Source organism: Scyliorhinus torazame, chromosome 10, assembly GCF_047496885.1.
Source record: "Scyliorhinus torazame isolate Kashiwa2021f chromosome 10, sScyTor2.1, whole genome shotgun sequence".
Lineage (NCBI taxonomy): Eukaryota > Metazoa > Chordata > Chondrichthyes > Carcharhiniformes > Scyliorhinidae > Scyliorhinus > Scyliorhinus torazame.
In genome coordinates this window covers 158,107,931-158,131,595 of record NC_092716.1, presented here as the reverse complement: position 1 = coordinate 158,131,595, position 23,665 = coordinate 158,107,931, and the positions used below count along the sequence as shown (strand labels likewise).

Genomic DNA, 23,665 nt, shown 5'->3' with positions numbered 1-23,665 from the left:
TGCAAACTTAATCTGCTCCAGTTTTATGAATCCCGCCATATCATTTATCCAGGCCTCCAGTCCGGGGGGTTTCGCTTCCTTCCACATGAGTAAAATCCTACGCCGGGCTACTAGGGACGCAAAGGCCACAACATCGGCCTCTTTCGCCTCCTGCACTCACGGCTCATCCGCAACTCCAAATAAAGCTAACCCCCAGTCTGGTTTGACCCGGACCTTCACCACCTTCGAAATCACTCCCGTCACTCCCCTCCAATACCCCTCCAGTGCCGGGCACAACCAAAATATATGTGTGTGGTTTGCCGGGCTTCCGCCGCACCTCCCACACTTGTCCTCCACTCCGAAGAACCTGCTCAACCTTTCTCCCGTTATGTGTGCTCTATGTAGCACCTTAAATTGAATCAGGCTAAGCCTGGCACACGAGGAAGAGGAATTTACCCTGCTTCGGGCATCAGCCCACAGACCCTCCTCTATCTCCTCCCCGAGCTCTTCTTCCCACTTTCCTTTCAGTTCGCCCACCAGCTCCTCCCCCTCTTCTCTCATCTCTCGGTACATCTCTGACACCTTGGCCTCCCCGACCCACACCCCCGAGAGCATTCTATCCTGGATCCCCTGTGTCGGGAGCAATGGAAATTCCCTCACCTGTTGTCTTGTGAATGCCCTCCACTGGATATACCTAAAGAAATTTCCCCGGGGCAGCTTATACTTTTCCTCCAACGCTCCCAAGATCGCAAACGTCCCGTCTATAAATAAATCTCCCACCCTCCTAATTCCCAACTGGTGCCAGCTCTGGAATCCTCCCTCCATCCTCCCTGGGGCAAACCTATGGTTGTTCCTAATTGGGGACCCCACCAGGGCTCCCAGCACACCTCTCTGTTGCCTCCATTGCCACCAGATATTTAATGTTGCCGCCACCACTGGGTTTGTGGTAAATTTTTTTGGTGAGAACGGTAGTGGCGCCGTCACCAGCGCCTCTAGACTCGTCCCTTTACAGGACTTTCTCTCTAGTTTTTTCCATGCCGCTCCCTCTCCCTCTATCATCCATTTACGGATCATCGCCACATTGGCGGCCCAATAGTAGTCGCCCAAATTCGGCAGCGCCAGTCCCCCTCTGTCTCTGCTACGTTGTAAGAACCCCCTCCTTACCCTCGGAACTTTCCCTGCCCACACGAAGCTCGTGATGCTCCTGTCTATTTTTTGAAAGAAAGCCTTAGTGATCAGTATAGGGAGACATTGGAATACAAATAGGAACCTCGGGAGGACCATCATCTTGATTGCCTGTACTCTGCCCGCCAGTGACAGTGGCTGCATGTCCCACCTCTTGAAGTCCTCTTCCATTTGTTCCACCAGTCGTGTCCGATTAAGTCTGTGCAAGGTTCCCCAGCTCCTGGCTACCTGAATCCCCAGGTATCGAAAGTTTCTTTCCACTTTCCTTAAAGGCAGGCCATCTATCCCTCCACCCTGTCCCCAGGGTGTATCACGAAAAGTTCACTCTTCCCCATGTTAAGCCTATATCCCGCGAAATCTCCAAACTCCCTCAATATCTGCATGACCTCTGTCATCCCCCCCACTGGGTCCGTCACATACAACAGTAGGTCACCCGCGTAGAGTGACACTCGGTGTTCTTCTCCCCCTCTAATCACCCCTGTCCATTTTCTGGAGTCTCTCAGCGCCATGGCCAGTGGATCAATTGCCAATGCGAACAGTAATGGAGATAGCGGGCATCCCTGTCTTGTTCCCCTGTATAGTCGGAAATACTCCGACCTTTGCCGACCCGTGACCACACTTGCCGTTGGGGCCCCATAGAGGAGTTTGACCCAGCTAACAAACCCGTCCCCGAACCCGAACCTCCTCAGCACCTCCCATAGATACTCCCACTCCACCCTGTCAAATGCCTTCTCTGCATCCATTGCCGCCACTATCTCTGCCTCCCCCTCTACTGGGGGCATCATTATCACCCCTAATAGCCGTCGCACGTTAACATTCAATTGTCTCCCTCTTACGAACCCTGTCTGGTCTTCGTGCACCACCCCTGGGACACAGTCCTCTATCCTCGATGCCAGCACCTTTGCTAGCAGTTTGGCATCCACGTTCAATAGTGAAATAGGTCTATAGGACCCACACTGCATCGGATCTTTGTCCCTCTTCAAAATTAGCGATATCGTCGCCTCCGACATTGTCGGGGGTAGTGTCCCCCCTTCCCTGGCCTCATTGAACGTCCTCGCCAACAACGGGGCCAACAAGTCCACATATTTTCTGTAGAATTCCACCGGGAACCCGTCTGGCCCCGGGGCCTTCCCTGCTTGCAATCTTCCCAGTCCCTTAATAACCTCGTCCACCTCAATCGGCGCCCCCAGGACTGCCACCGCCTGCTCCTCCACTTTCGGGAACCTCAACTGGTCCAGGAACTGCCGCATCCCCTCCTCTCCCTCTGGGGGCTGAGACCTATACAGTTCTTCATAAAAGGTCTTAAACACCTCATTTATCTTTCCTGCCCTTCGCACGGTGTCTCCCCTTTCATCCCTAATTCCTCCTATCTCCCTCGCTGCTGCCCTCTTTCGCAGTTGGTGCGCCAACAGGCGACTAGCCTTTTCCCCATATTCATACCTCCTCCCCTGTGCCTTCCTCCACAGTACCTCCGCCTTTCTGGTGGTCAGAAGGTCAAACTCGGTCTGGAGTCATCGTCTCTCCCTGTACAGTCCCTCCTCCGGGGTCTCCGCAAATTCTTTGTCCACCCTTAAGATCTCCCCCATTAATCTTTCCCTTTCCTTGGCCTCTGTTTTCCCTTTGTGGGCCCTGATGGAGATCAGTTCTCCTCTGACCACCGCCTTTTGTGCTTCCCATACCACTCCCACTCGGACCTCCCCGTCGTCATTGGCCTCCAGGTATCTCTCGATACATCCCCGCACTCTTCCACAGACTCCCTCATCCGCCAACAATCCTACATCTAATCACCAGAGTGCACGCTGCTCCCTCTCCTCTCCTAGTTCCAGGTCCACCCAATGTGGGGCATGATCCGAGATAGCTATGGCTGAATACTCAGTTTCTTCCACCCTCGAGATCAACGACCTTCCCAAAACAAAAAAATCTATCCGGGAGTACACCTTATGAACATGGGAGAAGAAGGAGAACTCCCTGGCCTTCGGTCTAAGAAATCGCCATGGATCCACTCCCCCCATTTGGTCCATAAACCCCTTAAGCACCTTGGCCGCTGCCGGCCTTCTTCCTGTCTTAGATCTGGATCTATCTAACACTGGGTCCAGCACGGTGTTGAGGTCTCCCCCCATTATCAAGTTTCCTACCTCCAGGTCCGGTATACGTCCCAGCATCCGCTTCATGAATCCCGCATCATCCCAATTCGGGGCATATACGTTAACCAACACGACCTCCATTCACTCCAGCCTGCCACTCACCATTACATATCTGCCTCCACTATCTGCTACAATGCTCCTTGCTTCGAATGATACCCGTTTCCCCACCAGTATGGCCACCCCTCTATTCTTTGCATCCAGCCCTGAATGGAACACCTGTCCCACCCATCCTTTCCTTAACCTAACTTGGTCCGCCACCTTCAGGTGCATCCCCTGGAGCATAGCCACGTCTGCCCTCAGTCCTTTCAAGTGCGCGAACACTCGGGCCCTTTTAATCGGTCCATTTAGGTCTCTCACGTTCCGTGTGATCAGCCGCACTAGGGGGCTACCTGCCCCCTTCCCATGTCGACTAGCCATCACCCTCTCTAGGCCAGTCCCACGTCCCGATTCCGCGCTCCCACTCGTTTCCCAGGTGGCGCATTCCAGCCCCGACCACCCTTTCTTTAGCCAGTTCCTCTTTGATTTCTGCAGCAGCAACCCAGTTATCCTCCCCCCCCCCCCGCTAGATCCCCATCTAGCGTGATTGCTCCCCCCATATTACTTCCGCAAGTCAGCTGACTTCAACTGACCCCGGCTTCTCCTGCTCACTCCTTGACCACCCCCCCGTGTGGGGAACTCCCATCTACCTTGCGCCTATCTTCCCGCCATCATCTTTCTGGCGCGGGAACAAGGACAGTAGGCTCCATATTCTCTGTAGCTGTCCCGCCCCTTGTGGCGCAGCTCCCTCTCCCACCCCACTCCCATTCCTCATCCTCCGCCTATGTCTCTTCTTTCCCCCCCCACCGGCGCCCACATTTCTTAGTGTGTCCCCCCTTCCCAATTTAGATCTCTATATACATCGACAGTGACATTTCCCTCTAATATCAGTCCCTCAGTTCCGGTCCGATTTCTCGTCTTTAATAAAGGTCCATGCTTCTTCCGCCGTTTCGAAGTAATGATGTCTCTCCTGGTACGTGACCCATAGTCGCGCCGGCTGCAGCATCCCAAACTTCACCTTCTTCTTGTGTAACACCTCCTTGGCTCGATTAAAACTCGCCCTCCTTCTCACCACCTCCGCACTCCAATTCTGGTACACCCGTACCACCGCACTCTTCCATCTACTACTCCGTACCTTTTTGGCCCATCTCAGAACCACTTCTCTATCATTAAAGCGGTGAAATTGCACGATTGTCGCCCTAGGTGGTTCTCCCGCCTTTGGTCTCCTTGCAGGGACCCGATGAGCCCCCTCCACTTCTAAGGGGCCCGAAGGGGCCTCAGCTCCCATCAGCGAGCTTAGCATCGTGCTCACGTAAGCCCCGCAGTCCGCTCCTTCCACTCCCTCAGGGAGTCCCAGGATCCGAAGGTTCTTCCTTCGTGCTCTGTTTTCTAGGGCCTCAATCCTTTCAATGCACTTTTTGTGGAGCGCCTCGTCCGTCTGTGTTTTGACCGCCAGGCCCAGGATCTCGTCTTCATTATCCGCCACCTTCTGCTCCACCACGCGGAGCTCTGTCTCCTGGGTCCTTTGTGCCTCCTTAAGCCCCTCAATTGCCTGTAGCATCAGGGTCAGCACCTCCTTCTTAAGTAGCTCCACACACCGTCTTAAGAATTCGTCTTGATCGGGCCCCCATGTCACCTGGGCTTTCTCCGCCGCCATCTTGCTTCTTTTTCCCTCCTGTCCCTATCGTCGAGGATTCTTCGCGATGTAGCCGCCGCCGCCGATATTTTTCTCTTTCGTTGGGGGGGACTCCCTATTAACTCACCCCACACCGGGTTTCATCGTGAAAAAATTCCCCGTTGGGGCTCTTAAAAGAGCCCGAAGGTCCGTTTGAGCTGGAGCCGCCGAAAAGAGCGGCTTAACTGGGCATCGCCGCAACCGGAAATCGATAACATGCAATGTTGATTACAGAAAGATATCATCCTGAAAGACTGCATATTTCATGCTAAATTATATTATAAGATACAAATGTGGATTGCTGAAAATGAAGGCAGCAATAATGCACAACATAATAACATTAAACCATTGTCGGAGATAAAAATATTTTCTACAACACATCACCTTGCGCTTATCAAAGGAACTGATAACAAAATACATTTATTCTAAAATCATAACGGCTAAACGTAATAAGATGCTTAAGAAAAATGACGATATTTGTTTGAATTCTTGGCCTTGAATAATTTGGACACGTAGGCTCCACAGCGTCTCAGCAACATGACATGGGGTCACACAGTGGAGACAAAAGAATTAAAATTACGACTGAAATTTCCTTTATTTGTTGGAGCCGGCATTCAAAGTTCACAATTGAACCAGAACAGAGATGATTACATTCCATTTTAATGATCTTTGATACATAAAGCCCCCTTTAAAGTATGTAGGGTGGGTTCGGATCAGATAACTATTTTACAGCCCGCCCGCTAAATTCAATGGAGTGCAATAGCAAGCGGATGTAAAATGGGCATCCAACCTGACCCCCCCCCCCAGAGCATTTGGTTTAAATTGGGTTCTGATGCCCCATGATCCAGAAAATGATATTGCTGACATTGTGCGCCTCTGGCCAGCTTTTTTTTAAACAAGGTTTATTTTTGACAGCCTAATCTTTAAAGAAATTTCACAGTCCCATGATGTACATCTGACGGAAGATTGACTGATGTCTCCAAACAATGACAATTGGTTCTGTCAGCGGCACTGATCAGGTGGGTGAGGAGTTTACTTTGGGCTTTCGATCCTTGAGTTTAGCCTTGATCTCACAAAGTACCATCTTGGTCACCCAGATCACGACTCAAGAGCAAAAAAAAATCTGTACTTTTCTAATCTCATTAAAAGCCTTTTAAATTTATGATAATTCATTAACTATGGCCACAAATGTAAAATAGATAGCAATAAAACGCGAAAACCAAAGCAGTCCACAATTAAAACCAGCCAACAATAGCAACACAAGAATATGCACTAAATACTGCTAAGACAAAATGAACTTAAAAGTGGCTATTGGCACAGGTGTCAAGACTTTAGCGCTGGTAATGCACTAAAGTCATCCACACCCATTTAAATGGATACAGTCAGAAGGCCACCTCAGTCATGTTTAATATATCAATCCTAGAGGGAGCTGCCATTAACAGCTGCAGAAATCTATGTAAGAATATGATGTAATTTACTCAGAACCTAAAGGCAGATGGTTATTCTTCTCAAAGATTAGCCATTCATGATGTCTCCTGTGCCCATTTAAGTATTCATTAACTGCATTAGACCGATGTTAGAATATTATTATACATTAGCGATGGCAGATAGCAACATTGAAGGCAAACCTACTCACAGCTGCCTGTCTCTGGCAGGCATTGAAGATCCATGGGCTAATTTAACTAGAAAATCCTTCCATCTGAATATACACCTAATTACCATTGTCTCTTCCTGTCTCTTACACAGTCACAACTCAGGGCTGTAGGCTTTGAGGGTAATCTTGCAATACTAGTGGTGGTGGAATATGATGCTCACCCCTTGACTATATACTCAGACAATCACCCCTATTGTGTAACGAAACCTCCCCTTTGGTGACAATATGATGTTCCTTCCTGGAGAATAGTTGCACAGAAAGCAGCAAACAGATCTTATGTTTCAAGAAACTTGAATATAATAAAAAATAAAATGCAAACTTGCATTTATTCAGTGCCTCTCACAACCTCAGGGCATCGCAAAGCATTTTAAAGGCTGAATTTTACAACCCCGCCACCCTTGCCCCCAGCACCCAAAACTCCGGGCATGTTTCTAGTGGTGGGGAGACAAGTAAAATACGTTGTATGGCTAGCCCACTGCCTTCCCATCCAGCCCAGGCCTGGTCCCCATAGAGTAGTAGGAGAGTGGGTGCCAAAATAACTGCCACTTAAAAAAATAATTAACAGGTCAACTGGCCTGAATATTTGACATCCCATGCCATAATATGGTTACTGTGGGCAGTAGTTTTTTAACCTAATGGGTTAAAAAGTGGGAAGGAATGGCGGGTACATCCTGTGGGAGGTGACCTGTTACACTGGGGGATCCCCTTCCCTAGGTGTTACCCTCCCTTTGTCACTTCCTGCCTGTGTACCAAAGCCCTCCCCCTCCCCAGCACTACACCCTTCGCCCTAGGCTCCCCGATACCTCCCCATCCAAAAAGCTCACAACATATCTGATGTCTGGGATCCAACCTCGATTTTCAGGAGCCTAGTTGCAGCACCTGGCAGTACCAACTATTGAGCTCTGACACTGCTGGGCCTGCTGAAGCTGCCAATCTGCAATCAGGTTGGCTGGCAGCTCTCAGGGGTGGGACCTCCACCCACTTAGAGGGGCGAAATTCCAACCCTCACCTCCTTAAATCCGCCTGAGGAAGGGGCGAACTCTTTTAATGTCAATCCGTTTGGGACTAACTTTTCTTCTGGGAGATGAGCAGTGCATACCCTGTCAAATCCCGCCCCTGAAGTGTATTTATGTTTGTAAAGTAGGGAACACGGCAGATAATTTGTGCATAGGAAGATGCTGCAAGCAGCAATGAGATAATGACCAGATAATGAGTGCAAAATTCAACACTGGAAGTGGCATAGTGGGCATCTAGCTCGACTGTGCTGGGGTGAGCAATGCTGCCAGCTGCTTCGAGGCCACGCTGGTGGCCCCAGAATGCAACAGATACCTGTGAAGCATTGATCACTATCCTGACGCCACGGGCAGCATGGTAGCATAGTGGTTAGCACAGTTGCTTCACAGCTCCATGTTCGATTCCCGGCTTGGTTCACTGTCTGTGCGTAGTCTGCACGTTCTCCCCGTGTCTTCATGGGTTTCCTCCGGGTGCTCCGGTTTCCTCCCACAGTCCAAAGATGTGCAGGTTAGGTGGATTGGCCATGCTAACTTGCCCTTAGTGTCCAAAAAAGGTTAGGTGGGGTTACAGGGATAGGGTGGCGGTGTGGGGATAGGGTGGAAACATGGGCTTAGATAGGGTGCTCTTTCCAAGGGCTGGTGTAGACTTGATGGGCTGAATGGCCTCCTTCTGCACTGTAAATTCTATGATTCCATGATTCACACAACCAAGCCGGCTAATGTGTCATTTATTTCATTTGGACCAGCAGGCCCAGGCAATGAATGCAGACATAACTCTCCAAACTACAGACACTGAGCTACCAGTTGGGCCCAGTATAACTGTTCCTTAAATGGTCAGGCACTCAAACTGCAGGTAAGATCATCTTTAAGAACTTGTGCTGTCGCCCCATGTCTGGAAGTAGGTTGCTTTTGGAGGTGTTGCAGTGAGCTTCTGGATTTGGCTGCAGGTGCATCCCATAGAAAGGGCAGTGGATTTAGTGAACTGTCCCCAACAAGGCTGCGACAGGTATGGGGGAGGAGCGGCAGTGTCTCTGGGCCTGCAGCATGACAGGGAGACGGAGCAGAAAGGGTAAGCCCATTACAAAGTCCCCTGCCGACTTGGAACCATGCTCTCTGATAATGATAGGAGGCTGACTGGCAGGCCAACCAATGCTCCCGGCAACTCGATATGTCTGCCCATCAGCACTCTCCCGTATGCCTCTCATTGAGATCCTCACCTGAGCCCCTGAGAGCAAAATTTGTCTGTGAACTCACCCTCTGGTGATCTGGAGAATGACCCAACTCAGTGCCAGTATCTGAGCTGGTGGTCATGAGGATCTGATCGAGTGACAGGGCTTCTTCCAGCAGTGCCGTGCTGTTGCCTTCTCTATTCCTCTTGGGCTGCAGTAGCTCGGCAAGCAGCAGGCCAGAGATTTGTGAAATCAGGGAAATTGGGAGGGGAAGATCTGGCTGAGCAAAGTGGGTTTGGCTGATCCATGCTCACATCACCTGCAGCTTTCTCAGCATGCCAGATAACAGGGGGAGGGTGACCTGGGCGTTGGGAAGGGCCATAAGGCAGGAATGCTCTCAGTTGCACTGGATGACCCATTCCCTGATACAGAGAGCTTTCTCTCCTGATGCAGCCCTCACTGTCCCCACCAGTCCCTGTTCTTTGCCCTCCTGTTATGGACCACCCTGCCCTGCAATAGAGAAACCTGAATGTCAGCGATTGCGCAGCACCATGATTAGGTGCAATTCCTGCCATAGCTAAATAGCTGGGGCTATGTGGAGGCAGCGAATGGTGGGTGTGAGACTGGCATCATTGGATTATGTCTGAGGGTGAGGTGTGGTATCTGGATGTCATGCCGGAGTCCTGAGTGACGGGTAAACGATGATGATGTGGTTCAAGGAGTGTTGGGTAGGAGATGTTCATGTGAAGATGCATTCAGTAAGTTTGACCACCTACTTGAGGTTACTAGACTTCTTGTGGCACAGTTGCCTGGCTCCAGATTTTAGGAATCCCTGGCCACCTCCTCCCATTTCCCTCTGAGAGTGGTCCTTCAGGACTTCCGTTTACTGCCATGCAAATGTGGCAGCTCTCTTTCTGCCCACACGTTCCACTAATGCATCCAGTGCCCATTGATTGGCGTATCCCAAAAGAAAGAAATAGACTGTAAATAGGCAGACCCCAGGAGGGTCAGGTTAATGTTCAGTTGGTTGCTGTAAGTACCAATGAAATGACAAAAAGGATTCTGCTAATATCTTGAGAACAGGTTAATGGCTGCACATGGAAACTGGAGATAATCCCCTGAAAAAACCTCTCACACAAGAAAGCTGGGGGGACATTAGAGATTGGGAGTGACGGGTGAATTAGGCCATTCAGCCCCTCAGGCCTTCTCTGCCCTTTGATCAACTCATGTCCCACCTGTACCAGAACTCTGTTTAGCCACGCTGTCCCCATACCCTTAACACCCTCATCGAAATCGACCAAACTCAGTCTCGAAAGCTCTAATTATCCCAACATTCCCAGCCTTCTGGAAGCGAGCGTCCCACGTTCTCGGCAGGTCTGTGTTCAGACCACCGGCAATTATGGTTCTTTCAGTGTTGTTTTCATGAGGAACAGAAGCAGAGAAATGGAAAGCTGCTAGCTGTGCTGCAATGCCGCAGCAGCGAGTGGATTGAAGAGTGGCAGGCCTCGGTTATTCCACAAAGGTCAGACCATTCACTCAGATGAAACAACAGGCGGCACATGAAAAGACAAAGATGTCTATTTGAAACTCCCTTTAAAGATCAAATAACCCCTTTATTCATTGGCACTGCGTGTGCACCTTGTTCCCATGGGTCCACTGGAGGTACACAAGTCCTATCGCACTCTGGTTGAATTTCCCAACTGTGGACAGGGGGAGGGGGGGTGCAGTTGAGGCGGAGTAAAGAGTAAATTAACTCTATACTGAAAATTCTTTTTTAATATAAATTTAGAGTATCCAATTGATTTTTTTCCAATTAAGGGGCAATTTAGCGTGGCCAATCCACCTACCCTATACATCTTTAGGTTGTGGGGGTAAGAGGGGCAAAGTTTAGAGTAGATGTACGAGGCAAGTTTTTTACGCAGAGGGTAGTGGGTGCCTGGAACTCACTACCGGAGGAGGTAGTGGAGGCAGGGACGATAGGGACATTTAAGGGACATCTTGACAAATATATGAATAGGATGGGAATAGAAGGATACGGACCCAGGAAGTGTAGAAGATTGTAGTTTAGTCGGGCAGTATGGTCGGCACGGGCTTGCAGGGCCGAAGGGCCTGTTCCTGTGCTGTACATTTCTTTGTTCTTTGTTCTTTGTTCTTTGGGTGAGACCCATGCAAACACGGGGAGATAGTGCAAACTCCACACGGACAGTGACCCGGGGCCAGGAACGAACCCGGGTCCTCAGCGGCGTGAGGCAGTAGTGCTAACCACTGCGCCACTGTGCCGCCCTATACTGAAAATTCTCCGTACACTATTCTCCTTTAACCCCCGATTACTGTTGCGGAATTCCCATTCTCGCACACTCAAGCTGGATTTGAATTACTTGTGCTGGAAGCTGAGAGGACGGGGCCTATCATAAGGCCTGCGCCCCCAAAAAGGCATCGCGATGCACTTCACCACCAGGCTTCATTAAAAATGTCAGGTTATTAACGCTAATTATATGGCAAATCTCTCAACACATTATGGAGCCACCAGCCTCCTATTAAAACCAATAATGAAAAGTTAAAATCAGCTGTTCCCCCCCATCCTCAATTTTCATCCTTCCTGAAATTAGCGGTTTAAAAGATTATGGGACGGATGGCAATAAAAACATACCTTTATGGTCTGGATTCAAAGTAGCCCAGAGAAAGCAGCATGAGATACCACTCGAGTGCTTTACACCTTACCGTTCCCCTGTTCCAACCAGTGCAACTTCAGGTCAGCCTGGTTGTTCTTGCAGGAGTCCCAACCACCTTTAACAGGGAGTGAAATCAGGAATAAGGTCAGAAAATGGTGGGAAAACGCAGCAGGTCTGGCAGAATCTGTGGAGAGGGGCAGCACGGAAGCCATTGGTTATCATTGTTGCTTCACAGTGCCAGGGTCCCAGGTTCGATTCCCGGCTTGGGAGTCTGCACGCTCTCCCCGTGTCTATGTGGGCTTCCTCCAGGTGCTCCAGTTTCCTCCCACAGGTCCCAAAAGATGTGCTGTTAGGTGAATTGGACATTCTGAATTCTCCCTCTGTGTACCCGAACAGGCGCTGGACTGTGGCGACTAGGGGCTTTTCACATTAACTTCATTGCAGTCTTAATGTAAGCCTACTTGTGACAATAATAAAGATTAAGATTATTAAGAGAGCGAACACGAGGTTTGCGGTTCTAGTCTGCAAGACTCTTTTAGATATGGATTTATTGTCATGTGTACTGAGGTACAGTGAAAAGTACTGTTCTGCGTACAATCCAGTCAGATCGTTCCATGCATAAAGAAAACATAGGACATATGATAAATACAATTTTTCAGAAACCAGGAAGCTGGGAAGTGGAGGTGAGACCTAACTTGTGCATTACAGAAAGACTAATAGGAAGATATGGGCCAGAATACTCCACCGTCAGCATTCTCTGTTCCCGCCAGCAGCGCTCTCCCGCCCATGTTTCCTGGCAGCATGAGGTGGCCACATTTTGGTTTGATGTTTTGTCTACTTTGTAATTTGTTTCTGTTTAATGCAGCATCCCCTTTTAGGGGCTGCTCATTTTTTGTTCCTTAGTTTGTTTAATATAGTTTAATTGGTAAGGAAGTTCCTCTCAAATCCTCAAGGCCTCCTAAAATACTTCCCAGCCAATGACTTACGGTAGCACAGTGGTTAGCACTGCTGCTTCACAGCGCCAGGGTCCCAGGTTCGATTCCCGGCTTGGGTCACTGTCTATGCGGAGTCTGCACGTTCTGCCCATGTGCTCCGGTTTCCTCCCACAAGTCCCGAAAGACGTGCTTGTTAGGTGAATTGGACATTCTGAATTCTCCCTCAGTGTACCCGAACAGGCGCCGGAGTGCGGTGACTTGAGGATTTTCACTGTAACTTCATTGCAGTGTTAATGTAAGCCTACTTGGGACACCAATAAAGATTATTATAAAGTTCGGTCACTGTTTAGGTGAAATGAGGCAACCATTTTCACCCAGCAAAGTCGAAAATAACAATGCAATAATTGGCCATTAAATTTGTTCCAGTGATGCTGTATAAGGGATGTATTTCTTGTTCATCTTCATATTATAAAATTTTAATGTTCACCTGAGTAGATAGACAAGATCTCAGTTTTGCAATTCATCCAAAAAATGGCAACTCCACTCAGTGACGTGCCGAAATCTCAACCTACATCACGCAAAGTGAGGCCTTGAAGGGCGGCATGGTGGCGCAGTGGTTAGCACAGCCAGGGACCCAGGTTCAATTCCAGCCTTGTGTGACTGTCTGTTTGGAGTTTGCACATCCTCCCAGTGTCTGGGTGGGTTTCCTCCGGAGGTGCTCCAGTTTCCTCCCACAGTCAAAAGATGGGCAGCACGGTAGCACAAGTGGCTAGCACTGTGGCTTCACAGCGCCAGGGTCCCAGGTTCGATTCCCCGCTGTGTCACACTCTGTGCGGAGTCTGCACGTTCTCCCCGTGTCTGCGTGTGTTTCCTCCGGGTGCTCCGGTTTCCTCCCACAGTCCAAAGACGTGCAGGTTAGGTGGTTTGGCCATGCTAAATTGCCCTTAGTGTCCAAAAAGGTGAGGAGGGGTTATTGGGTTACGGGGATAGGGTGGAAGTGAGGGCTTAAGTGGGTCTGTGCAGACTCGATGGGCCGAATGGCCTCCTTCTGCACTGTATGTTCTATGTTCTATGTGCAGGTTAGGTGGATTGGACATGCTAACTTGCTCCTTAGTGTCCAGGGATGTGCAATTAAGGTTAGCGGGGATAGGGCAGGGTGGGTGTGGGAGTGGACTTGGATAGAGTGCTCTTTTGGAGGGTCGGTACAGGCTCGATGGGCCAAATGACGTCCTTCCACACTGCAGCGTTTCCATGATTCTATGATTCTAAGTGAAGTTACCAAATATTTTCACACAGAGGATCTGTCACTCCATTCCAGGGAACCTATGCCTTATGTGGAATACCCAATTCTGCAGAATAATTATTGAGATATAAAGAGGGGGTTCTGGAAAAGGAGGTATCAATCCCTTCAGAGAATTTATCAGCAAAGCTTACTTCATGCTCAGTAGAGGCACTATCGCTGATGTATATTGTCCACAAGACTCTCTTGCTTCACCTGGAGCTGCAGGCATGTCAGTGCCACAATTAATATCTGTGCTATATAACCATTTCCTACACAATCAAAGACTTCAAAATGCACACCTAGTAACACTGATGTTCTATCAATAAGGACTTCAGGCGGACATTTTTCCCAATGAGTGGCAGGTTGACCCAGCACGGTAGCATTGTGGTTAGCACAATTGCTTCACCGCTCCAGGGTCCCGGGTTCGATTCCGGCTTGGGTCACTGTCTGTGTGGAGTCTGCACATCCTCCCCGTTTGTGCGTGGGTTTCCTCCGGGTGCTCCGATTTCCTCCCACAGTCCAAAGATGTGCAGGTTAGGTGGATTGGCCATGATAAATTGCCCTTTGTGTCCAAAATTGCCCTTAGTGCTTGGGTGGGGTTACTGGGTTATGGGGATAGGGTGGAGGTGTTGACCTTGGGTAGGGTGCTCTTTCCAAGAGCTGGTGCAGACTCGATGGGCCGAATGGCCTCCTTCTGCACTGTAAATTCTATGACCATGAAGGTTCTCTGCTTGCTTCCATCTGGGCACCATTAAAACACTGCTAAAATTGGATTACTGTTCATTCATCACCTTTCTGTGCACCAAGTAACTGCAAAACGTGTCTACAACGAAGCGACCGTAATCTCAAACTAATTTGTTGTACACAAAGGCTCCAAGGGATGAAATAGGTTGCCATATAAATGCACACCTTTAAACCTTTTTATGACATAGAGCCATAGTTCTGGTATTTTGAATAAGTGTATAAATAAGACTTGGTTGTTGGGTTAAGTTTTAAAATTTACTGATGATTCCAAAGCTAGAGGTGTGAGTGGCAGTGAGGATGATACCAAACAACGGCAAAAGAAAATAGATAGACAAGTAAAATGGGCAGGCAAGTGGCTTTAGAGTTTAATAGGTGGAAGTGTGAAGCGATGCATGTTGGCAGATTTAGAGAGAGACAATATAGAGTAAATGATACAGTTCTAAAGAGTGTACAGACAGAAAGGGAACTGGGAGGCATGAGCATAGATCAAATTCCAGCCTCCTGTGTTGCGTTTGCCCTTCCCTCCCTCAACCACTTTGGGGGGGGGATTCTTGCCGGCAGGAGGTGCCCCACCATTGGCCTCTGGCAAGACCTTCTTGTCCTGCTGCTGTCAATGGGATTTCCCATTGAATCCATCACCCCCCCGGCCGCCGAGTAACCCAGAAGATCCCGCTGGCAAGAAATGATCTTGACCTCCCTCTTCCCTCTCACCTACATCTTTGATTGAGTTTTAGTCGCCCATCCGACTATCTTCTTCTGTGCTTCAGTGTCAATCTTTGTCTGATGGTATACTTACGAAGTGCCTGTTATTCATTTTCCACATTAAAGGTGTTATATAAATGCGAGTTGTTGTTGTTGCAGTTGTGCTTTCACAGGTATGGATTAATCAGAGGTACAGCTTAAAAGTTTTATTTGCCCAGGCGATATCTTCTCATTGATTTTGTCCTGTCCCTCGATCTCCCTATGGTCAGAAGTTTGCTCTCCGAAGATGCCCTTGGCAGCCATTTCTTTCTGATTCATATTTTTTTCACTATCTCCCTCCAACATTGCCACTGGTGGCATGATGGCATTTCCAGGGTCTCCAGCAGAGGGCACTACAGCCTCATCATCAAGCTTTCACATAGAGAAGCAGAAACAAGCCTTAATAGTCCCCAATATAAATAAGTAATGAATCCCAGATACTGGATCAAATCCAGGGCTATTAACTACCAGAGCTGAGGAGATGGCTCCATGTCAACTACTTATAGTTAGCAGTAGCATAGACATTGCATTTTAATAAAACCGCTAGACCTCATGCCTGCTGGGTTTAATTTCCATATAGTGGAGGTTTTCATGTCTCAAATTGACCAACCACATGTAACAATGAGTTAGGGAACAGTGGGCTACAGAAACTAATATGCTACCCATCTAACTTTATTTTTCTGTAATTTTTACATTTAGTTGCTTAGCTCCCATGATATTTTCCTTATTGGGATCATGGGACAGTCCAATTCACAGGCCCCCATCACTACTGCTTCAGGCTGGCCACCAGATTTTTTGGAATAATTGTCCCCATGACCCCCAGCTGTGTTTGCTCTCACCTGTACCACCCCGCCTCCTCCCCCTTGTAAGGAGCTCCTACCCATATCTTGACACCACAGCTTGAGATTCAAAGGTTTAAACTTATCTGATGCTCTTCTTTTTTATTCATTCATAGGATGTGGGCATCGCTGGCTGGGCCAGTATTCACTGCCCATCCCCAATCGCCCTTGAACCGAATGGTTCGTTAGGCCATCTCAGAGGGCATTTTAAGGGCCAACCACATTGCTGTGGGTCTGGAGACACATGTAGACCAGACCAGGTAACAACAGCTGTATTCCTTCCCTAAAGGACATTAGTGAACCAGATGGGTTTTTATGACATTCAACAAGGGTTTCACCATTAGACCTTTAATTCCAGATTTTTCACCAATTCAAATTCCACCATCTGTCGTGGTGGGATTTGAACTGGGTCCCCAGAGCATTACCCTGGGGTATTAGTCTAGTGACAACACTACTGCCTCCCATTTTGAACATAATTATTGGGTGTGATTGTTCGGAAAATTTCTCAGTGTGGTAGCGACCAGGAATTGCCACGAGCTTCCCGGTGCTCAGCCCAGCGAGGCTGGCAACGCAATTCAACGATAATTGATCCACTTAACGAGGCCTCACGGGCTTCTCGTCGCAAAAGAAGACTCGCCAGCTGATTCATCGGCACCACACTCCCCAGCCCCCCGCTAACAAGGTTGAGTAGCACGTTCTCCTGAGCATCCCGGAGAGTCAGCCGCAAGACAGCCAGTACTGCCGAGGATGAGGTGGTGGCAGCTGTGAGCTCGGGGTGTGTGACCGGGAGGACTGGCCTCCATTGCCAAAAAAAGGCCAACAACCTACACCGGGCAGCACGAGTGAGTGGACAACAAAGCCCCGCATCCCCCCCAAGGGAGCATCCACCCCCCAACTCCCCATGTGACTCCCAGCCCCTCCTCCACCACCTCCCCCTTCAATCCTCCCAACCTCGCCTTCATACCCGCCTCCCACCAATGTGAACCACACATATGGCAAATGATGCCCTCTCTGTGTCTCCTCAGGAAAAGCTCTTCCATGACCGTCGGGAGAGGGCCCAGTCTGGAGAAGCGGTGCCAGACCTTTGAATCCTCACATCCTTCGAGGAGTGGGCCCTGGAGGTGACCTGAGTGGCCGAGGACAGATTGGTCACCCTCGCAGAGGCTGGCGGACGCCACAGAGGTGAGGAACCACCGGGCTCCACCCGGGGGACCTGTCAAACGTGAGTTATTATTGCCTTACTGACTGACCCATCCCTCCCACTGACCACATGTCCATTCTCCCACAGATCCTCCAGTCGACGTTGTCGGCCCATCCTGGGCGGCACCCTCTGCTGACTCTGAGCAGAACACCTCAGAGGAGAGCTCCAAGGATGCAACTGTTATAGTTGCGGCACAGCTGTCATCCCCACCCTCCACCAGCGTAGATAGACACACCTCGATGGGTAATGTTAGTGGACAGGCTTCGGGGGCACAATCCGGTCAGCACCACATTGCTGATGATGTATATCAGGCGAGACAGCAGTCGGGGGACTGTTGGATCCCAGGACCTAGCTGGGTCCCAGCCTGATGCTGAGCCTGTGGTACAGAGGTATCCTGAGCTGACGGAGACAATAGGGAGCAGTCAGGACATTCAGAGGGGGATGTCAGTGTCACTCCAGCAGATCCATAACTGATTGGAGGAGTTCCAGAGGTTAGGGGCGCAGGAGATGGCGCCGGCAATGAATAGCACCGAGGCCAACACTGCCAGGGTGCCGACCGCAGTGGAGAGCCTGGTGCACGACATCAGCACCATGAGCAAAGGTGTCCAAGACATCGCCCAGTCGGTGACGGCCATGGCTGAGGGTCTCGGCAGAATGACCGATTCGCTGGGGGATGTCACCCAGTACCAGGCTGACCTTGATGACGTTCTGCGGGACATGTCCCCTTCTCAGATGGGAATGGCCGAGGTGGTGCGGAACTTGTCCCAGTCGCAGGTGGGCATTGCCGATGGCATCAACACAATGATGCGGACCATGGAGAACCGTCAGGGTTGGCAAAGCCAGATGATCTAGGGGTAGCCGGGTCCTGACCCAGATGCCCCTCCATCCCAAGGTGAACCCCAGGACCCTATGGGCACCGATGGGGAGGAGAGGGCGCTGAGTGTCAACCCGGACCCATCCCATGGAGTGGTGATGGTAGTCACCAGCACCCCCAAGTTCCACCTCTCTGATGAGGCTGCATTGCGAGGTCAGCACATGGGACAGGTTGGTTCGGCTGTGCATATGCCGCCGACAAGTGAGCCGGGGCCTTCTGGCTCCAGAGCCCCCAGAGGACACCAGCCAGGAACATCGAAGGCCACGGGACAAGGTAGGCAGCTGGCAGCCTTCACCTCGGATGTACATCCTGGGGAAGCATCTAGACATAGTGGTAAAGCCAGGAGGGCCAAGCACGTTGTGGATGACTGAGGGCTACAAGGGAAGAGGGGAGGGGGTGGGGTGGTAGGTAGAGGTTGGGGGGGGGGATGTTGGGGGTTGGGGGGGGGGGGCGGCGGCACCATCGCAAGTGGGGTATTGTACAACACATTAAACACCTTTTTGCACAAAACCATTATGATGCCTCTGTCACTTCCTTCCGCAATGCGGGCTGACGTCCGGACCCTTTACCCGTCTCTCCAGGCATAGCGCCCCCCCACCCCCACTCTCCATGGCGCTCACCCACCCTCCGGCCACGGGCATGTCCCCGGAGCTGTGTCCCATCCCCTGGGTGTTCGGATGTTGCGTGTGTGGTGTCGACTCCAGCATTGTTCAAGCACAGTGTCCAGGCATCAGGATGCAATTGGGATGCTAGGTAATGACTCCCACATGCTACATGGCCCAACCACCCACAGGAATCCACTTGGCATCTATGAAGTTCTCACACTTAACCACGATTGCCAATTCCCAATTGGCATAGCCTTCAGCCGCACGGCAGAGACCTAAGCAATTGGTGGGGGTTATGTTTGGGCGTTGGGGCAGATGGGCATACACAAGGGTTTCCCCCGAAATGGATAAATAATCCAGGGGTTTGCATGGTGGTGCTGTGAGCAGCTACCCACCCAGTGCCTCCCCCCATTCTTCCATGACGGCCCACCCCTGTGGAGGGTCCCCCACACCCAACCGAGGGTCCCCCAGCCAAGGGTCTCTCACCCCCCACCGAGCACTGGGGTGGCAATCCCAGCACCCACAGGCTCTTTGCCTGTGAACAAAGATGGCTCCTCACTTCCTTGACTCCCCACAGAAGCCTTTCTGTCAGGTTCACGTTTTTCAAAAGGAGTACTAATCGGCGCCAGCGTGAGCACTTGCTGGGGAGGCCACTGAATGACAGGAGGCCGTTGGATATGGGGTGGCCCTCGTTAATTGCATGGAAATTAGGCTTAAGTGGTGATAATTGGTTTCTCGCCACGCTACGGCGAGATCCCGATTCCGCCTACGCAGCAGGCCGGTGGCGTCGCACACTGTTTGGCGCCTGGCGTGGATCTTGTTTTTGGTCTCTCCCACTATTCACCAGCCTCGTTTCACAAATGCAAGATCGTAGCGAGGCCGGAGAATCACACCCATTTGATCACCTTCCCCTTCCTTTCAGTTAGTGTCTTCCCGACAATAACAACTCATTCCTTTAAAATAAATTCTCCTCAGCTGCCCCCTGGTTCCTTCACCAGTCACTGAATAGCAAGCAGGGTCTCCCTGATTTACCTCTTCCCGGAGTTGAAGTTAATCGTTTCGCCTCCAGCTGGGTCTCTTGCTGAGATCGGCAAACTCAAAACAGATAGCAATAGAAACTTCCTGGCCTGTTTGGATCAGCACAACGGATCACCCAGGGAAGGCTCCTGGTGAATTTATAAAATCACATACTGACAGACGCACTTCGCAAAATAAAAAAATCAGGTCAAAACACACAAGAGAGAAAAGGGAATTGGTTTTGTTTGCCATTGGTTGATTTTTGAAATGTATATTGATCAGAGGCAGCCTAGGCTGGCAAGTGGGCCGCATGAGTGGTCCTCCTTCATCTCAGTGGGCTGCAAGATGGAAATCAGGCTTGTTCATTAACCGTGACCCCATGATTAAACACATTTGATACATGCCGAATATTTCAATATGAGTTACAGAAAATGCTTATATACTAATAGAACTATCAACTTTAAATGGTGAAAACAAAAGAAATACTTACACTTTGGGCAGAGAGAGAGCGCACCTCTCTCACAGTCAACGTTGTTGCAATCAGCATGCACCTCACTTCACTTGCCCTTGCTTTACTCGCCTATCACTTCAGTCATACCGGTAGGAAAAAAACTTTGCGGATAGAAATCAGCAGAATGTGGTATCCCTGCGCATGGGCAACGGTTAACAAAATGTCTCGTGGACCACACTCAGAACCCAGATGTGCCACATGTGGCCCCTAGGCTGTAGGTTGCCCACACTGGTAAGTATCCTGTCACATGCACCATTCAATCAATTCAGTCAATAAAACGCAGATCGTTGGCACCTTGCTGACTACAAAACATATGGACCTCTAGAACCGTCAAATCGCCTTCTTTATCAATGTCTGTCTGTTTGGTTTTCTATGAAGTCATTCTCTGGCCTCATATAAAAGTGGGGAAAGCCCCTCTCTTTGATACAAAATTGTAGTCAATACTGACCGCAAGTTGGTGAGGAAGCAGCAAATATATTTGAAGAGTCTTACAAATGGATCTATGACTTTGCTGCAATCGTTTTAAAGTGATCCTTTTCGTTGCTATGATGTACATTCCTCAGTCCATCCACAATGGTGGTCATTTGGCTGGCACACATTGAAGTCAGAGATGGAAGAAAAACTGGAGGAGCTCCTACTGACTGAGAAAAATGCCAATGCCAAAAGAGCTGGTTTAGTTCAGTGGGCTAGACAGCTGGTTTGTAATGCAGAGCAAGCCCAGCAGCGCGGGTTCAATCCCCGTACCGGCTCATTACCCGAACAGGCGCTGGAATGTGGCGACTAGGGGCTTTTCACAGTAACTTCATTGTTAATGTAAGCCTACTTGTGACAATAAAAGATTATTATTATGTTGTAGTTTTCTACCTGGTGGGAAGTAACAGACTTTAATCAAATTGCTGTTCTGGGCCATTGTTGGAATGTTTTCATCTGCTTATTTTCTTTCATACACCTGCTTGTTCCTCAGAAATGCATGGATGGCACTGTTGACACTGAAGACACTTGGAACCTTTTAAGGGAAAGATATTTCTCCTGCCGCCCAACATTTTCCCCATTCATTTGTATTGAGAGGTCATGAATTGGTATAAAGGTGTATAGAAAATTGAGGAATGAACTAATTGATGGAGAATTTTACAATGTGAAATGGATTCACCAGGTTGGAAAAACAAAATAGGATAGATACCGAGAGATTATTTCATCTGGTGAGGAAATGAAGAGTGAGGGAATATAACCTATAAATTAGGAGTGAAAGCAGGATGCACTTTTCCATACAAAGTACAGTAGAAACCAATACCTCCCTCCCACAAAAGGCTGGAGCTTCTGCTACAACTGGAGCTTTCAGATTGGAGATCAGTAGATTTTGGTTTGGTGAGGGAGACAAGGAGCTGGATTCTCCGACCCCCTGCCGGGTCGGAGAATTGGCGGGGGGCAGCGTGAATCCCGCCCCAGCCAGCTGCCGAATTCTCCGGCGCCGGGGATTTGGCGGGGGCAGGAATCGCGCTGCGCCGGTCGGCGGCCGCTGGCAGCACCCCCCCCCCCTCCGGCGATTCTCTGGCCCGCGATGGGCCGAGTGGCCGCCCGTTGCGGCCGGTCCTGCCGGCATAAATTAGAGTAGGTACTTACCGGCGGGACCTGGCTCCGTGGGCGGCCTCTGGGGTTCTCGAGGGGACGTGGGGCGATCGGAGCCCAACAATCCACGGGCGGGCCTGTGCTGTGGGGACACTCTATTCCTCCACGTCGGCTGCTGTGGACCTCCGCGATGGCCGACGCGGAGATAAACCCCGCTGCGCATGCGCTGGGATGAAATAAGCACATGCTGGCGCTCCCGGGCATGCGCCAACTCACGCCGGCCGGCGGAGGCCCTTCGGCGCCGGTTGGTGTGGCGACAAGCCCCTTCCGCGCCGGCTGGCGTGGCGCAAACCACTCCAGCGCCGGCCTAGCTCCTGAAGGTGCGGAGGATTCTGCACCTTCGGGGAAGCCCAACGCCGGAGTGGTTCACGCCACTCCTTCGCGCCGTAGTTGCCGGCCCCGCCGATTCACGCAGAATCCCGCCTAATGGGTCGGAAGCTAAGGAGGGATAATGATGTGTGAAACGAGGGGCGGGAATAGCCGCCACACCCCATCCCTCTGGCGTGTTTCGCGATGGCAGAGGCAGCCCACCATTGACCGGAGTCGGGATTTCCTGGTCCCCTCGCTGTCAACAGGGTTTCCCGTTGTATGCACCCCCCAGCCGCCGGGAAACCCACGGTGGGGGTTCACCGTCAGTAGAATCTTCTGATCCCAGGAACGGCTCGAGGGGCTGAGAGGCCTACTTCTATGTTTCTTCCTATGCCCCTATTGTGCAGAGTGGCTCAATATACTACTTTCTGAGTCACCAGGTTTATAGAATCATAGAATTTACTGTGCAGAAGGAGGCCATGCGGCCCATCGAATCTACACCAGCCCTTGAAAGTGCACCCTACCTAAGCCCACATCTCCACCCTATCCTCTTAACCCAGTAACCCCTCCTAATCTTTGGACACTATGGGGCAATTTAGCATGGCCGATTCACCTAACCTGCATATCATTGGACTGTGGAAGGAAACCAGAGCACCCGGAGGAAACGCACGCACACACCAACTCCACACAGACGGTGACCCGAGACTGGAATTGAACCCGAGTCCCTAGAGCTGTGAGGCAGCAGTGCTAACTACTGTGCCACTGAGCCACTAAGCCGCCATGGTTATATGTGCTCAAGCCCCACTCCAGAGACCGAAGCACATAATCTAAGCTTTTTTTAATATTATTTTTAACCAAAGCTTTTTTAAAAAATATAAATATACAAAATGTCAAAAGAACAACCAAAGAGCAACAGCAAACCATCACATCAACCCACCCAACAATCCCAACCCTGCAGCCCTTCTGGCACCAACCCCCATCACAGCCCACCTTTCCCTTTTTAACCCCCCACCCCCACCCCACGAAAGCCCCCCTCCCCTTGCTGGCCCCGCAATCCTCCTTGAAGAATTTGCTGAAAGGTTTCCACCTCCGAGTGAACCCTTCTACTGACCCCTGCAGAGCGAACTTGATCTTCTCTAACTCAGGAATTCTGCCAGGTTGCTCACCCACAAGCCTGCCTTCGGAGGCTCCAACATAACAAAATCCGTCTCTGGGCTATCAGGGAGGCAAAGGCCAATACATCGTCCTCTCTCACCCCTTGCACTCCCGGATCTTCCGACACACCAAATATTGCCACCACTGGACTCAGGACCACTCTCATTCCCAGAACCTCGGACAGAACATCTGGCAACCCCTGCCAGGATGCCCAAAACATGTGGATGTGATTCGCAGGGCCCCCGCGCACCGCCCACACCTGTCCTCCACCCCCTCAAAAAACCTGCTCATCTTCGCCA

At 50.4% G+C, this 23,665-nt stretch overlaps 1 protein-coding gene across 8 annotated transcripts in view; it reads left to right on the top strand.

The window, feature by feature from the left end:
* The window catches only part of chrm4a (cholinergic receptor, muscarinic 4a), a 156,009-nt gene that overhangs the window by 68,618 nt on the left and 63,726 nt on the right, over window positions 1-23,665 (top strand). For 2 of the 8 annotated variants that reach the window (XM_072518870.1, XM_072518868.1), the window contains 2 exons: window positions 5,935-6,038; window positions 8,436-8,539. The exons of 2 other annotated variants lie outside the window; for them this stretch is intronic. The gene's annotated coding sequence lies outside the window, so the exon portion shown is untranslated. Of the gene's footprint in view, window positions 1-5,934; window positions 6,039-8,432; window positions 8,540-23,665 lie in introns of all 8 variants that reach the window. 4 more of the 8 variants (XM_072518873.1, XM_072518872.1, XM_072518869.1 and 1 more) reach the window with 3 other exon arrangements.